Source organism: Phocoena sinus, chromosome 3 (genome assembly GCF_008692025.1).
Source record: "Phocoena sinus isolate mPhoSin1 chromosome 3, mPhoSin1.pri, whole genome shotgun sequence".
In the NCBI taxonomy this organism is placed as follows: Eukaryota; Metazoa; Chordata; class Mammalia; order Artiodactyla; family Phocoenidae; genus Phocoena; species Phocoena sinus.
Window position 1 is genome coordinate 92810519 of NC_045765.1, and position 17804 is coordinate 92828322.

Below are 17804 nucleotides of genomic sequence, written 5' to 3' on the forward strand. Positions count from 1 at the left end.
ATTAAATAATGTTAATATACTGACCTCTTAATTAATATATTTGTTTATTTCTGGTATGTATTTACAATGCATCATAATTTAAGAATAAATCCAAACTTAGTCATCAACAAAATCATTTACTGACCACCCACTCTATAAATGAAATCCTTCTATGGTTGGTCAATAAATAAAGTTATACCTGTTAACAGAATTTGTTATCAGATCGTTGATAAATTTAAATATTTCTTCTGTTAGATATACCATAATGGAATAATTTGCCAAGGTATGCTGCCTCAATTTAAACCCACAGCTCAACACAGAGGCATCTCTTGTCATGGGGTTAAGGATCCCAGCATGCTGGGCATCTAGAGTGCTGGAATCTACAGTATCACACTCCATGTGTCAGCCAGTGTTCAAGAACAGAGACCTTGGTGCTGCTGTTCCACCCAACCCAAGAAGAGAGGAGATATACCCCCAGAAACAGTTCAGTTAGAAGGAGGGGATGTATCACTCTGTGTCCCAACCAGAACCAGATGACATTTACCAGATAATTCAAGAAGGCGGATTTATTTTAAAAAGGGGTGAGTTTTGAAGATATGGTGAGATGCAGACAAGCCTTAATAGAAAGTGCAAGTCAGTGGAATAAGGACTGGCAGAGTGCCCAACAGGCTTAGAAGAAGGGGGGTGGGCTGCTGACACCCAGATGGAGAGAACGGTTAGTAAGGAGTCTCCTAGAGAGGTGATGTGACTGTCCACAGCCAGCCTCACTCTTCTCCCTCCCTCAGGGGAGAGCACCCAAAATATCCAAGAGAGGAGAGCTTTATTTTATTCCTCTTTGAATCTTCTGCACATAACACAGTACCTGCCACAAGCAATGAGTCCCTAGGAAACGTTTTGTGTGAACTGAACCAGACCGCCTCCTCCTCTCTCCTCACACTCATGCTGATAAAACTGGCAGGTCACTGTAGCTCAGCCTCTGCACCCCTAACATGAGAATGATAATAATACAAGGGATTCTTTCTGAAAAAAAAAAAAATTGAGAAAATGTGCTGTGAACTCTACATCTCTACCAAATACAAGCCATGGAAGGTCCCTAAAGGAAGGCTCCCTCCGTGTCAATAATACAGAAATGCCATTGCCTAGGATCACTTAGTAGTCAAAAGGCAGGGCTGATTTTCTCCTTTAAATTATTCCATTTGATAAAGTAGGTAGTCTAAGGCAGAGGAATCTATATCTATTTCCACATTACTCAATAATTCTAGTCTTACTTTTCATGGAAAAAAAAGGCACTTACAAAAGAAAAAAAATTGTTGTATTATTAGTTGAGACTTAACTAAGTCTGTGTAAAGGTAGAACTGAGTTGTTCAATACAGTAGCCACTAGTCACATATGGCTATTTAAATCTAACTTTTAATAATTAAAATTCGATATAATTTAAAATTCAATTCCTTGGTCACACGTGTCACATTTCAAGTGCTCCCCAACCACGTATGTCAGATGGTGCATAACGAACATTTTCACAAAAAGTTCTACTGGTAAACTGCTGAGCCCAGAATAATAACCTCTCAGGATTCTTCCAGAATTAAATTTTGAAACTTATATGACTAAAATTAAAAATGATCACACTTTAGAAGAAAAGGGAACCTTCCTACACTGTTGGTGGGAATGTAAATTGGTGAAGCCACTATGGAAAACAGTATGGAGATTCCTTAAAAAACTAAAAATAGGCTTCCAGGAAGATGGCGGAAGAGAAAGACGCAGAGATCACCTTCCTCCCCACAGATACGCCAGAAATACATCTACACATGGAACAACTCCTATAGAACACCTACTGAACGCTGGCAGAAGACCTCAAACCTCCCAAAAGGCAAGAAACCCCCCACGTACCTGGGTAGGGAAAAAGAATAAACAGAGACAAAAGGATAGGGATGGGACCTGCACCAGTGGGAGGGAGCTATGAAGGAGGAAAGGTTGCCACACACTAGGAAGCCCCTTCGCGGGCGGAGACTGGGGTTGGCAGAGGGGTGAAGCTTCGGAGCCGCGGAGGAGAGCACAGCAACAGGGGTGCGGGGGGCAAAGCGGAGAGATTCCCGCAGAGGATCAGGGCCAACCAGCACCCACCAGCCCGAGAGGCTTGTCTGCTCACCCGCCGGGGCGGGTGGGGCTCGGAGTTGACGCTTGGGCTTCGGTCGGAGCGCCTGGAGAGGACTGGGGTTGGCGGCGTGAACACAGCCTACAGGGGGTTAGTGCGCCACGGCTAGCCGGGAGGCAGTCCGGGGAAAAGTCTGGACCTGCCGAAGAGGCAAGAGACTTTTTCTTCCCTCTTTGTTTCCTGGTGCGCGAGGAGAGGGGATTAAGAGCACTGCTTAAAGACGCTCCAGAGACGGGCGGGAGCCGCGGCTAAAAGCATGGACCCCAGACACGGGCATGAGACGCTAAGGCTGCTGCTGCTGCCACCAAGAAGCCTGTGTGCGAGCACAGGTCACTATGCACACACCCCTTCCAGGGAGCCTGTGCAGCCCGCCATTGCCAGGGTTCCGGGATCCAGGGACAACTCCTCCGGGAGGCCGCACGGTGCGCCTCAGGCTGGTGCAACGTCATGCCGGCCTCCACCACTGCAGGCCCGCCCCGCACGCAGTGCCCCTCCCTCCCCCCGGCCTGAGTGAGCCAGAGCCCCCGAATCTGCGGCTCCTTTAACCCCGTCCTGTCTGAGCGAAGAACAGAGGCCCTCCAGCGACCTACACGCAGAGGCAGGGCCAAATCCAAAGCTGAGCCCCTGGGAGCTGTGAGAACAAAGAAGAAAAAGGAAAATCTCTCCCATCAGCCTCAGAAGCAGCGGATTAAAGCTCCACAATCAACTTGATGTACCCTGCATCTGTGGAATACATGAATAGACAACGAATCATCCCAAATTAAGGAGGTGGACGTTGAAAGCACGATTTATGATTTTTTCCCCTTTTCCTCTTTTTATAAGTGTGTATGTACATGCTTCTGTGTGAGATTTTGTCTGTATAGCTTTGCTTGCACTATTTGTCCTAGGGTTCTATCTGTCCATTTTTTTGTTTTGTGTTGCTTTCTTTTTAATTTTTCTTTTCTATTTTTCTCTTAATAATTATTTTTTTATTTTAATAATTTTATTATATTTTATCTTACTTTATTTTATTTTACTTTATCTTCTTTCTTTATTTCCTTCCTTCCCTCCTTCCTTCCTTCCTCCCTCCCTCCCTCCCTCCCTCCTTTCTTTCTTTCTTTCTACTTCTACTAATTCTTTCTTTCTACTTTTTCTCCCTTTTATTCTGAGCCATGTGGACGAAAGGCTCTTGGTGCTGCAACCAGGAGTCAGTGCTGTGCCTCTGAGGTGGGAGAGCCAACTTCAGGACTTCTGGTCCACAAGAGACCTCCCAACTCCACATAATATCAAATGGCGAAAAACTCCCAGAGATCTCCATCTCAACACCAGCACCCAGCTTCACTCAATGACCAGCAAGCTACAGTGCTGGACATCCTATGCCAAACAACTAACAAGACAGGAACACAACCACAGCCATTAGCAGAGAGGCTGCCTAAAATCATAATAAGTCCACAGACACCCCAAAACAGACGTGGACCTGCCCACCAGAAACACAAGATCCAGCCTCATCCACCAGAACACAGGCACTAGTCCCCTCCACCAGGAAGCCTACACAACCCACTGAACCAACCTTAGCCACTGGGGACAGACACCAAAAACAACGGGAACTACGAACCTGCAGCTTGCAAAAAGGAGACCCCAAACACAGTAAGATAAGCAAAATGAGAAGACAGAAAAACACACAGCAGATGAAGGAGCAAGATAAAAACCCACGGACCTAACAAATAAAGAGCAAATAGGCAGTCTAACTGAAAAAGAATTCAGAATAATGATAGTAAAGATGATCCAAAATCTTGGAAATAGAACAGACAAAATGCAAGAAACATTTAACAAGGACCTAGAAGAACTAAAGATGAAAAAAACAATGATGAACAACACAATAAATGAAATTAAAAATACTCTAGATGGGATCAATAGCAGAATAACTGAGGCAGAAGAACGGATAAGTGACCTGGAAGATAAAATAGTGGAAATAACTAATGCAGAGCAAAATAAAGAAAAAAAATGAAAAGAACTGAGGACAGTCTCAGAGACCTCTGGGACAACATTAAACGCACCAACATTTGAATTATAGGGGTTGCAGAAAAAGCAGAGAAAAAGAAAGGGACTGAGAAAATATTTGAAGAGATTATAGTTGAAAACTTCCCTAATATGGGAAAGGAAATAGTTAATCAAGTCCAGGAAGCACAGAGAGTCCCATACAGGATAAATCTAAGGAGAAAAATGCCAAGACGCATATTAATCAAACTGTCAAATATTAAACACAAAGAAAACATATTAAAAGCAGCAAGGGAAAAACAACAAATAACACACAAGGGAATCCCCATAAGGTTAACAGCTGATCTTTCAGCAGAAAATCTGCAAGCCAGAAGGGACTGGCAGGACATATTTAAAGTGATGAAGGAGAAAAACCTACAACCCAGATTACTCTACCCAGCAAGGATCTCATTCAGATTTGATGGAGAAATTAAAACCTTTACAGACGAGCAAAAGCTGAGAGAGTTCAGCACCACCAAACCAGGTTTACAGCAAATGCTAAAGGAACTTCTCTAGGCAAGAAACATAAGAGAAGGAAAAGACCTACAATAACGAACCCAAAGCAATTTTAAAAAATGGGAATAGGAACATACATATTGATAATTACCTTAAATGTAAATGGACTAAATGCTCCCACCAAAAGACACAGATTGGCTGAATGGATACAAAAACAAGACCCATATATTTGCTGTCTACAAGAGACCCATTTCAGACCTAGAGACACATACAGACTGAAAGTAAGGGGATGGAAAAAGATATTTCATGCAAATGGAAACCAAAAGAAAGCTGGAGTAGCAATTCTCATATCAGATAAAATGGACTTTAAAATACAGACTATTAGAAGAGACAAAGAAGGACACTACATAATGATCAAGGGATTGATCCAAGAAGAAGATATAACAATTGTAAATATTTATGCACCCAACACAGGAGCACCTCAATACATAAGGGAAATACTAACAGCCATAAAAGGGGAAATCGACAGTAACACATTCATAGTAGGGGACTTTAACACCCCACTTTCACCAATGGACAGATCATCCAAAATGAAAATAAATAAGGAAACACAAGCTTTAAATGATACATTAAACAAGATGGACTTAATTGATATTTATAGGACATTCCATCCAAAAACAACAAAATACACATTTTTCTCAAGTGTTCATGGAACATTCTGCAGGATAGATCGTATCTTGGGTCACAAATCAAGCCTTGGTAAATTTAAGAAAATTGAAATCGTAATAAGTATCTTTTCTGACCACAACACTATGAGACTAGATATCAATTACAGGAAAAGATCTGTAAAAAATACAAACACATGGAGGCTAAACAATACACTACTTAATAACGAAGTGATCACTGAAGAAATCAAAGAGGAAATTAAAAAAATACCTAGAAACAAATGACAATGGAGACACGACGACCCAAAACCTATGGGATGCAGCAAAAGCAGTTCTAAGAGGGAAGTTTATAGCAACACAAGCCCACTTTAAGAAACAGGAAACATCTCAAATAAACAACCTAACCTTGCACCTAAAGCAACTAGAAAAGGAAGAACAGAAAAACCCCAAAGTTAGCAGAAGGAAAGAAATCATAAAAATCAGATCAGAAATAAATGAAAAAGAAATGAAGGAAACGATAGCAGAGATCAATAAAACTAAAAGCTGGTTCTTTGAGAAGATAAACAAAATAGATAAACCATTAGCCAGACTCATCAAGAAAAAAAGGGAGAAGACTCAAATCAATAGAATTAGAAATGAAAAAGGAGAAGTAACAACTGACACTGCAGAAATACAAAAGATCCTGAGAGATTACTACAAGCAACTCTATGCCAATAAAATGGACAACCTGGAAGAAATGGACAAATTCTTAGAAATGCACAACCTGCCAAGATTGAATCAGGAAGAAATAGAAAATATGAACAGACCAATCATAAGCACTGAAATTGAAACTGTGATTAAAAATCTTCCAACAAACAAAAGCCCAGGATCAGATGGCTTCACAGGCAAATTCTTCCAAACACTGAGAGAAGAGCTAATACCTATCCGTATCAAACTCTTCCAAACTATAGCAGAGAGGGGAACACTCCCAAATTCATTCTACAAGGCCACCATCACCTTGATATCAAAACCAGAGAAGGATGTCACAAAGAAAGAAAACTAAAGGCCAATATCACTGATGAACATAGATGCAAAAATCCTCAACAAAATACTAGCAAAAAAAATCCAATAGCACATTAAAAGGATTATACACCATGATCAAGTGGGGTTTATTCCACGAATGCAAGGATTCTTCAATATACGCAAAGCAATCAATGTGATACACCATATTAACAAATTGAAGGATAAAAACCATATGATTATCTCAATAGATGCAGGGAAAGCTTTTGACAAAATTCAACACCCATTTATGATGAAAACCCTGCAGAAGTTAGGCATAGAGGGAACCTTCCTCAACATAATAAAGGCCATATATGACAAACTCACAGCCAACATCATCCTCAATGGTGAAAAACTGAAAGCATTTCTACTAAGATCAGGAACAAGACAAGGTTGCCCACTCTCACCACTCTTATTCAACATAGTTTTGGAAGTTTTAGCCACAGAAACCAGAGAAGGGAAGGAAATAAAATGAATCCAAATCGGAAAAGAAGAAGTAAAGCTGTCAGTGTTTGCAGATGACATGATACTATACATAGAGAATCCTAAAGATGCTACCAGAAAACTACTAGAGCTAATCAATGAAGTTGGTAAAGTAGCAGGATACAAAATTAATGCACAGAAATCTCTGGCATTCCTATACACGAATGATGAAAAATCTGAAAGTGAAATCAAGAAAACACTCCCCTTTACCATTGCAACTAAAAGAATAAAATATCTAGGAATAAACCTACCTAAGGAGACAAAAGACCTGTATGCAGAAAATTATAAGACACTGATGAAAGAAATTAAAGATGATACAAATAGATGGAGAGATATACCATGTTCTTGGATTGGAAAAATCAACACTGTGAAAATGACTCTACTTCCCAAAGCAGTCTACAGATTCAATGCAATTCCTATCAAACTACCACTGGCATTTTTCACAGAACTAGAACAAAAAATTTCACAATTTGTATAGAAACACAAAAGACCCCGAATAGCCAAAGCAATCTTGAGAATGAAAAACGGAGCTGGAGGAATCAGGCTCCCTGACTTCAGACTATACTACAAAGCTACAGTAATCAGGACAGTATGGTACTGGCACAAAAACAGAAAGATACATTAATGGAACAGGATAGAAAGCCCAGAGATAAACCCATGCACATATGGTCACCTTATCTTTGATAAAGGAGGCAGGAATGTACCGTGGAGAAAAGACAGCCTCTTCGATAAGTGGTGCTGGGAAAACTGGACAGCTACATGTAAAAGTATGAGATTAGATCACTCCCTAACACCATACACAAAAATAAGCTCAAAATGGATTAAAGACCTAAATGTAAGGCCAGAAACTATCAAACTCTTAGAGGAAAACATAGGCAGAACACTCTATGACATAAATCACAGCAAGATCCTTTTTGACCCGCCTCCTAGGGAAATGGAAATAAAAACAAAAATAAACAAATGGGACCTAATGAAACTTCAAAGCTTTTGCACAGCAAAGGAAACCATAAATAAGACCAAAAGACAACCCTAATAATGGGCGAAAATATTTGCAAATGAAGCAACTGACAAGGGATTAATTTCCAAAATTTATGCAGCTCAATAACAAAAAAAAAAAACCCAATTCAAAAATAGTCAGAAGACCTAAATAGACATTTCTCCAAAGATATACAGACTGCCAACAAACACATGAAAGAATGCTCAACATCATTAATCATTAGAGAAATGCAAATCAAAACTACAATGAGATATCTTCTCACACCTGTCAGAATGGCCACCATCAAAAAATCTAGAAACAATAAATGCTGGAGAGGGTGTGGAGAAAAGGGAACCCTCTTGCACTGTTGATGGGAATGTAAATTGATACAGCCACTGTGGAGAGCAGTATGGAGGTTTCTTAGAAAACTACAAATAGAGCTACCATATGACCCAGCAATCCCACTACTGGGCATATACCCTGAGAAAACCATAATTCAAAAAGGGTCATGTACCAAAGTGTTCATTGCAACTCTATTTACAATAATCCAGAGATGGAAACAACCTAAATGTCCATCATCGGATGAATGGATAAAGAAGATGTGGCACATATATACAATGGAATATTACTCAGCCATTAAAAGAAACGAAATTGAGCTATTTGTAACGAGGTGGATAGACCTAGATTCTGTCATACAGAGTGAAGTAAGTCAGAAAGAGAAAGACAAATACCGTATGCTAACACATATATATGGAATTTAAGGGGGGAAAAATGTCATGAAGAACCTAGGGGTAAGACAGGAATAAAGACACAGACCTACTAGAGAATGGACTTGAGGATATGGGGAGGGGGAAGGGTAAGCTGTGACAAAGCGCCAGAGAGACATGGACATATATACACTACCAAACGTAAGGTAGATAGCTAGTGGGAAACAACCACATAGCACAGGGAGATCAGCTCGGTGCTTTGTGACCGCCTGGAGGGGTGGGATAGGGAAGGTGGGAGGGAGGAAGACGCAAGAGGGAAGAGATATGGGAACATATGTATATGTGTAACTGATTCACTTTGTTATAAAGCAGAAACTAACACACCATTGTAAAGCAATTATACTCCAATAAATATGTAAAAAAAATAAAAACAGACTAAGAGAAAGAAAAAGAAAAAAATAGAGTTGCCATATAATCTAGCAATCCCACTCCTGGGCGTATATCCAGAGAAAACTCTAATTTGAAAAGATACATGCACCCCTATGTTCACAGCAGTACTGTTTACAATAGCCAAGACATGGAAACAACCTAAATGTCCATCGACAGATGAATGGATAAAGAAGATGTGGTACATATATACAATGGAATATTACTCAGCCATAAAAAGAATGAATGCCATTTGCAGCAACATGGATGGAACTAGAAATTATTATACTAAGCTAAATAAGTCAGAAAGAGAAAGACAAATACCATATGATATCCCTTATATGTGGAATCTAAAAAATGATACAAATTAACTTATTTACAAAACAGAAACAGACTCACAGACATAGAAAATAAGCTTATGGTTACCAAAGAGGAAAGGGTGGGGTTTGGGATAAATTAGGAGTTTGGGAATAAGAGATACAAACTACTTTATATAAAATAGATAAACAACAAGGTCCTACTGTATAGCACAGGGAACTTTATTCAATACCTTGTAATAAACTATAATGGAAAAGAATACGTGTGTGTATATATATATATCTGAATCACTTTGCTCTACACCAGAAACTAACACAACATTGTAAATCAACTATACTTCAGTAAGAAAAAAACAATAATTAATTTTTTAAAAATGGACACACTTTAGCTAGGTTATTCTGAGCAGGGCTGAGGTATAATCACAACATTAGATTCAAACTATTAATAATGGCTATTAACATGAAATATTTGATTTTTAGAAAGAAGACCAGTATTTCCATATTAGCTGCTATTAAGGTATATTTAACAGGAATGATGTAAAGTTTACGTTCATGGGACTATGGGGACTTTTTAAGCTTGTTATTTCTCTCTGCTCATGTAGCAGAGGTTCTATAATAAAATTAATGATATTTTTTCAAGTGAAATCACTTATTTATGTCTGTGTTAATATAACAACACAAGTGTGACTCTAGGTAGTCAGAGCACAGATATGTTGGAACTTTATTTGCCACATGATTCAGCCCTTATTATAGCACAAAGTGTGACTGAACCACTTACAGCAGGATGTGAAATAGGATGTTTTTTGTGGACTCCAAATTTTGGCGACAGCTGAGAAAAACTGATGAATATCCTACATTCTATACGTGTCCCCACGGCAGAGCCAAAAGGATCTTGAAACCATCACACCCAGTGGCCCACTTAGTGAGAAAGTTAGAGACTCATAGAAAAGGAGTCTTTGAAATATATTCAAGGAAGAGAGTGCCATGGTGTCTCCCTTCACCCTGCTGTGCAGTATCGGGGAGTGGTGTGCCACCTCCAAAAGCAATCCAGGTAAAAGGAGCCCTAAGAGAATCATTCAGAGAGATTATGGTTTTCTTCAGAAGATATTTCACTTCCCAGGTGGAAGTTTGCTGAGTGGCAAAAATGTGTAGGCACATTCATGAGAGTATTTGGGGATGCTTTAACGTCTGTCCCCATGTGTTGAAGACATTTTTTTATGAGGATACAGACGCAGGGGGCAGATCGAGGACCCTAAAAATGTCTGTAGGCAGGAGGCAGCTAGGGAAGTCTGTAATGTCGGGGCAAGGAGAGAGACCAGCAGGACAAATGGTCCGCACTTGCAGTGATCAGCTGGGCCTGGATGCATGAGTTCTCCCGTGTTCAATCTTGGCTGCCTGACCTGGGAAGAAAACCACCTGAGTCTAGTGCTAGGGCAGGAGCTGGGACAAGAATACTGGAAAGCATCAACCAGCAAGTGCACGGCAAGCATCACAAAACTACAGTGCAGAGATCCCTGTGGAGGGGGGAGAGGGAGGAGATGGCAGAGAACCCACAATATCAACCAACAAAAGAGAACTAACAATGGATGCCCACCAAGGTAGAGAGCAATCATCATTCAAAACACAGTCCCAGAAGAAAGAACAATACCCAGTAGTAACAAACTCAGTAGGAATATACAGAACAAGTAACAATTATTTAGTAAGTGCTTTATGTAAATTAACTCATAGAATCCTCACAACCACAAATCTCTATTGAAATAAAGTCATTAAAATAAAATTATTATTGGCACTATATAGATGAGGAAGCTGAGACACTATGGAGTTATAACCAAGGTCACAAAGCCAGTAGGTGGTAGGGGATCTAGCCCCAGGTATCTAAGTCCAGAGTCCATGCTCTTAACTGCCGTACCTTCCTGCCTCCCTGTCTCCCCTCTACTGCTCATCACACTCCCCACCTGGACTAAGGAAGAGCCAGGTGCAGCATTATGAGTGGAGAAGAAGTGGAAGAGGGTTTGAAAAAACACTTGACCCTCCCCGCCCTCATCACTGATCCCTAAAACAAGGGTAGGGCTGAAGCTAAAGGGGAAAAACTTTACATTGGAAGCAAGATTAAATGTTGCTTTAGAATGGACTTTTTAACACCTGTTAATGACTGACAAGCGACAAAGTCTGTTTGAAATGCTATCAAATACTGGAGAAGGGAAAGCCCCAAAATTAGGTGTAACATATGGTGGTAGAAGAATAAAGCTGTTTTCTGATTGTATACCCCTGAACTCAGAGCAGTCAATAAATGTTTTGTGTTTATAGCTATTTTTAATAGTTTGAAACTGACAAATTTGTGCTTATAGCTCTGCCATGCGCATTGATAAATAAACTCATCAAGACGGAGCCAAGATTAATTTTAGTCATAGGTTTATCAATATATAAGTCTGGAAGGACCTTGGGAAGTCATCCATCTATAATCCTTTCAACAGACTGTGTTAAGTCTAAACCAATAATGAAAAATGGCTGGGCACACACTGTATATGAAAGAGATAGGAAAAATGTCTAATTGCCATATATGTTTTCAAAGGGTAATTGAAGCTTAATGAGTACCCAATAACACAAAAGAATAAACTAGTAGAACATCTATTTGCATGTCTTTTCAAAATTTTACAAGTTCAAAATTTGCAACTCCAAAAATTATACTTCCTTATCAACTGATTCATCCTTTCACTTCAATACTGGCAGTAAGATAAATGACTTAAAACAGTCAAACTAATGAAAGCTGTAGGATAAATGGAAAAATATTTTAACTTCCAGGAAGCCACAACTTACAGAAGTTTGAAAGAAGTTGGACAAAGAACCTTTCCATTTCTTTCACCCCCCAGAAAAAAAATCATTCTTGAAAATTCAACAGATTTTCCAAACGAAATTTCCTTTCTAGCAGATTACACATCTCTCTCAACAGTTATTGAGGGATAAAACCTGTCAAAAACACATTGATATTTCAGACCAGATAATTTTTTCTGAAAGTCTACTCATTATGGTGAGTCATAGGAAAAAACTCTTTCATCAGTATTTTTTGATTTAGTAAATGACCTTCCTAAGACATTTCACATATAAAAGTGGTCTCAGGAATAGAGACGCACACGTACAGAACGGATGTGTGGACACTGTGGGGAGAGGATGGGGAAGAGAGGTTGGGAGGAATTGGGAGATTGGGATTGACATATATACACTACCATGTGTAAAACAGATAGCTAGTGGGAACCTGCTGTGTAGCACAGGGAGCTCAACTCGGTGCTCTGGGTTGATCTAGATGGGTGGGATGGGGCGGGGGGGAGGTCCAAGAGGGAGGGGATATATGAATACATATAGTTGATTCTCTTCGTTGTACAGCAGAAACTAACACAACATTGTAAAGCAGCTATACACCAATTTAAAAAAAAAGAAAAGAAAAATTGCAAAAAAAAAGAAAGAAAGAAATCTTATTAGAAAATCTAAAATGTCTATAGAGTCCTTAAAGGTGACTAATCTTAGAAAGGAGGTAATCAGGCATAAACACCTGAAACAACTTCAAGGGGCTGAAGAAACCCTAAACAGGGGCTCAGTGTGGGGTTTCTAATTGTGTTCACTGAGGGCACAAACATAACAGCTACCTCATTTACTTTCCTTCCTGAACTACTGTAATTTTCATATGTGATATGCTTTCCTAAAATTAATTTTATCACCAGATTCCCCTTTTTAACTGAGGACAAAATTAAAAGGAGCCAATTCTAGCTTTTTGGCCTAGCAGCCATAAATACCTAGGCCACACCTCCAGAAATTCTGATTTGTAGTTGAACTTGGGTGAACCCTAGATGTTAGTATTTTTAAATAGTCTCCCTGAGATGACAACCACTGCTCTGGCTTATTTGTATATGTAAGCATGGCTCAGTTTTCCTTTACTAAAAAGACCTTCAATCCAAACCAAAAAGAGTAGAGAGATGTAAACCTCCAGTTAAATCTACAAGCAGAGTTCGTCTGGTATGTTCAATATTCCTGCAACTCTGAAACAATGCCCTTTCCCGGCTATTCACTGTAGTTTTCCCAGCACAGTATGTATCTTAATTGTAAATTAACATTTTCATAAATAAATCCTAAATAGAATTCTAAAGCTGTTTTCTAAACCATTAAACACATTAGGTGCCCAGACATTCGGTACTTGTTGAGCCTTTGATAAAACTGAAATTAAGACATTGTTTTTACTTTAAATGGCCCTCCTTGCAAATTTGTCTACTGTTCATTGGAATGACACTTTTTAAAATGATATTTGTATTCACATGCATTCATATTTATTTCTATGGATATTCCATTTTAAGTTGCCATTTGTTAAAAATTAGTTGATGATTCTTCAATTGCCCTTTTTGGACCTGAGACTAGTCCTCATTGCTTTCAGAGGAGGTCTAAGGCAGCCGTAATCAGGAGCTCTGAGCCTACAAACCGAAGTCTCTTGTCTCATTTGCCACCTAAGCCAATCATTATTTAAACTGGATTTTCACTTGGTGAGAGAACCAGGAGAAAGTTCGTTCTCCAATTATAATATGGCATGCAAAACTGCAAGATAATAGCCAAGAGAGAAATGGAAACTGAGTAGGAAAAACCATTTTCCATTTTTTAAATATAAGGTTGGTTTTTCAATCAGCAAGTTCATTCAGCCTTTTACTCAACTGCTGATGTTAAAATTAAATATCAGTGTTGATGTTTTTTATTCAACAAGAATAACGTTTATTTTTTACCAGCATCTATATTATCACTCATGCATTTTCTCATTCCCAGGGCAGATCTATGAGGCAGAACATCCCTCTTTATAGACTGGTAAGGTGAGGCTCAGAAATATTTAATGATTTTTTTCAGTGTCAAAGAGCAAAATTTGGACTTCCCTGGTGGCGCAGGGGACACAGGTTCGAGCCCTGGTCCGGGAAGATCCCACATGCTGCGGAGCAACTAAGCCTGCGAGCCACAACTACTGAAGCCCGTACGCCTAGAGCCTGTGGTCCCCAACAAGAGAAACCCACGCACCGCTATGAAGAGTAGCTCCCACTCGCCACAACTAGAGAAAGCCTGCACACAGCAACAAAGACCCAATGCAGCCAAAAATAAATAAAATTAATAAATTTATTTTAAAAACTTGAAAAAAATTTTTTTAAAAAGGAGCAAGATTATGGTAATGCAGGACTTAATTCTTAAATTCCCAATTCTTACTTCATCTCTAACATAACTGTTAACATATATGAGTCAAATGAAGGATTGTTACTCTCAGCAATTGATCAAATAAAAAGTATTTATTATTTGCCTAACACTGTATCATCAGGCCCCATAAGGATGCAAAAGAGTAATAAAAATAATGACCTCATGGAATTTACAATCTGGTTGATTCTAGCTAATTAACTATCTAATTTCAGTAAGTGTTAAGTTTTAAATTCTGATTTTTTTTAAGTTATCATTTTCAATAACACTATGGCAGATATAACCAGACAAGCAAAAATGTGAGAAATACTACAGAACTAGTGATCCAATTTCTTCAACAAATGAAAAGCATGAAAAAAAAGAGGGAAAGAAGTCAATAGATTAAAGACTGTAAAGGAAAATGTCAACCAAATTTAATGTGTGCCTTTTGTTTAGATCCTAATTTGGATAAACCTACTAGGGGAATGTGAACACTGATTGGGCATTTCATGATAGCAAGGAATCAATTTCTTTGAGGAGTTATAGTGGTATTTTAATCACATTTTTAAAATACTCCTCAACTTTTAGAAATAAAATTAAAAGGTTAGCAACCAGTTAATAATGGCTAGCATTTCATATGTTCCAAGGACTATCCTAAGTATATTATACGCATTATCTCATTTAAAACTTATAACACTAAACATTGGGTCCCACTTTACAGATGAAAAACTGAGATTCATATTCCTTAAGGGTAATAACCCAAATCAGAGAGCTAGCAAATGTCTGAGCTGATATTTGAATCCAGGTCTGTTTGATCATAAAGCTCACGCCTTAGGCATTCCATCTGTAGTTAGTTGTGGGGTTTTGTTTGTTTTTTATCTAGTGTAGCACTTACTATGTTTTTAAAGGTTGAAGAAATAAGGAAATTTTGTAATTTTCTTTCTGAAACCTGAACAATAAAAACTTTTACTGCTGCTGAGTATATAAGAAGTGTCTCACAAAGTGCAACTCAGATTTCCTTTTGATTGTCACTGTAAGGAATTTGAGGAATTTCTTAGGGGAGGCAGAAACATTGTTCTTCTCAAAAATTGGTACTATAAATTCAGCAAGTTGAGTGAACACATTTAAGAACAAGGGATGTAGCAGTACAGGCACTTAAATCACTTCAACTTCAAAATGCTTTGGGCTCTCTAAATCTTTTTGATTAAGCCAGCAGTAAGTGGATGTCTAAATTAGAACATTTTGAGAAATATTTTCCAGAAAGTGTGTAAGAAATATTGCTTCTTTGAATTGAATAAATTTTCTCCAGTCATTTATTTGAAGGCAGATAAGCCACTGCTCCAAGGAGATAGCTTATTGTCATTAACGTATTGAATCCTTTACCATGTTTTAGAAAATAATTGGATGTGGTAAAACTTGAGGGGCAGAGAGATAGGGTTGGAGAGATGTTACTCAGAGATACAGAACCTCCAATGTCCTTCAGATGAACACATTTGTCCTAATATTGCTCCCATGTGGGAGAGTACTGTGAACTAGCATTAATGCATTTTAAAAATTTGGAAGGGAAGAAAGAGCTGTTGCCTGATGTCTTAGCCGTCCTCTCACCTACATTTTTACCAAAGTATGTACCATTCAGCATAGAAAGGCTATGTATATGCAATACTTCGTGTTTGTAAAATATGTGTAAGGAAAGAGCTAGCAGAGTGCATTATATCTATCCTATAGTCCACCTCTTATCTCCATCTCTAGCAAAAGATTATTGCAGGTGAATTTGCAGATAAAAGGAAGTACTTCTCTTAGTACTTTCTTCAGATATTGAAATTTAAATCTGTTACCAAGGATTCACAGAAATTTAGAATTGGAAATGATTCTAGAAATCATCTAGTCAAACTCTCTTTTTTTTTTCATGTGGAGAAAGTAAACCCAAAGAGGTCAAATAATTTGCCTAAAGTAACAACAGAATTGGTTAACTAAGGCAAGAGCTGGGACTAGAAATAAAGCTTCTTTATCCCCCCAGGGCCATTTTGGAGCAAGTGACTGACTGGATATCTTGGGAAATTGTACTTAAATCTTCAGAGTAACTGTACATTTTAGCTAAATCTTGCTTTATGAAATAAACAATATTCTGTGAAATGAAAGACTTTAAAACCTCTTTATGTCATGAGAATAACCCAGGTCTGGAAAATATTTTTCTCCATTTTAAAGTGAAAACATTAATGACACATATAAAAAATATTTAGGAAGAACTAAAGAAGTGATAGTTTTTTGAGTGGTGATGCATATCAAGCTGTTCTATAAAAAATGGTCAGCACTGGACATTGTATGCATTTTAAAGTATTCTTTCACCAGGAAAATTCTTTTTTTTTTTTTTTACAGTCTAGGTCTTTTATTTTCTTTACACCCATCATGCCATGCATTCATAGGGAATGGGTTCTAACAGGTCAGGCTCCTTTCCTTGATTCTCACGAAGTGTGCTTCTCTGGGTGGAGCAGGCTGGTGCTTCAGTGGAACCCAAGTACTTTTCTCTTTGGCTTCCTTCTTCTTCTGATCATTTTCCTTCACACTTTTCAGGAGCTATCTCGGCTCTTAGAGTACTTAATATGCTGGATATGCACATTAACTCTCTTGGCAAGAATCTTGTCCTTAACTTGTTTGTTTACAATGATGCCAACCGCACACTGGGTAACACTGTAGAGTCTTCCAGTTTTGCATGGTAACATTTGTGGGGCATTCCCTTTTGAACAGTGTCCATTCCCTTGATATCTACAATATCACCTTGCTTGTAGATGCGCATGTATGTGGTCAAAGGAACAACTCCATGTTTTCTAAAAGGCCTAGAGAACATATTGCAGGTGCCCCTTCTCTTTCCCTTTGTGTTGGTCATTTGGGCTAATTACTGGAAGATAGTGGTTCTGGCGGAAAGGCCACCAGGAAAATTCTTTAAGAAAGTCCTATAATTTAACATTTCTGAACAATACTGGATTGTTCATCTGAAAATCCCTGTGGTATTTTGATTTTTTAAACCTCTAGCTAGATTCAGAATTCTGAAAGCACACTAAATGTCGTATCATCGAATTTAAAAATCCATAAGAAAAAATATCACAACACTCAACACTAAAAAGGGGTGTTGAATAAAATGTTGCAGATAAAGTTATACCAAGAAGCAAATGTCAATTTAAGGTCCATTATTCCCATTGCCATCTTCAGCATTAGTCTTTGAACTTAATAGGAAGAATTTTTCTTAAGAAAAACATGATTTACCATGGAATATAAAAATATCAACTCATGCATACATATAAATCTTGCCCTAAAGACATTGAACAGACCAAGTAATTATTTCAAATTACTAAATCATTCATATTGGTAGGAGATGCATAAGGGACATAGCAAAATAGCACC

General features: G+C 38.4%; 1 pseudogene; it reads right to left on the reverse strand.

Moving 5' to 3' along the window:
- Nucleotides 1-16809: 16809 nt before the first annotated feature.
- Nucleotides 16810-17289, reverse strand: LOC116750467 (annotated as a pseudogene).
- Between the last annotated feature and the right edge of the window lie 515 nt (nucleotides 17290-17804).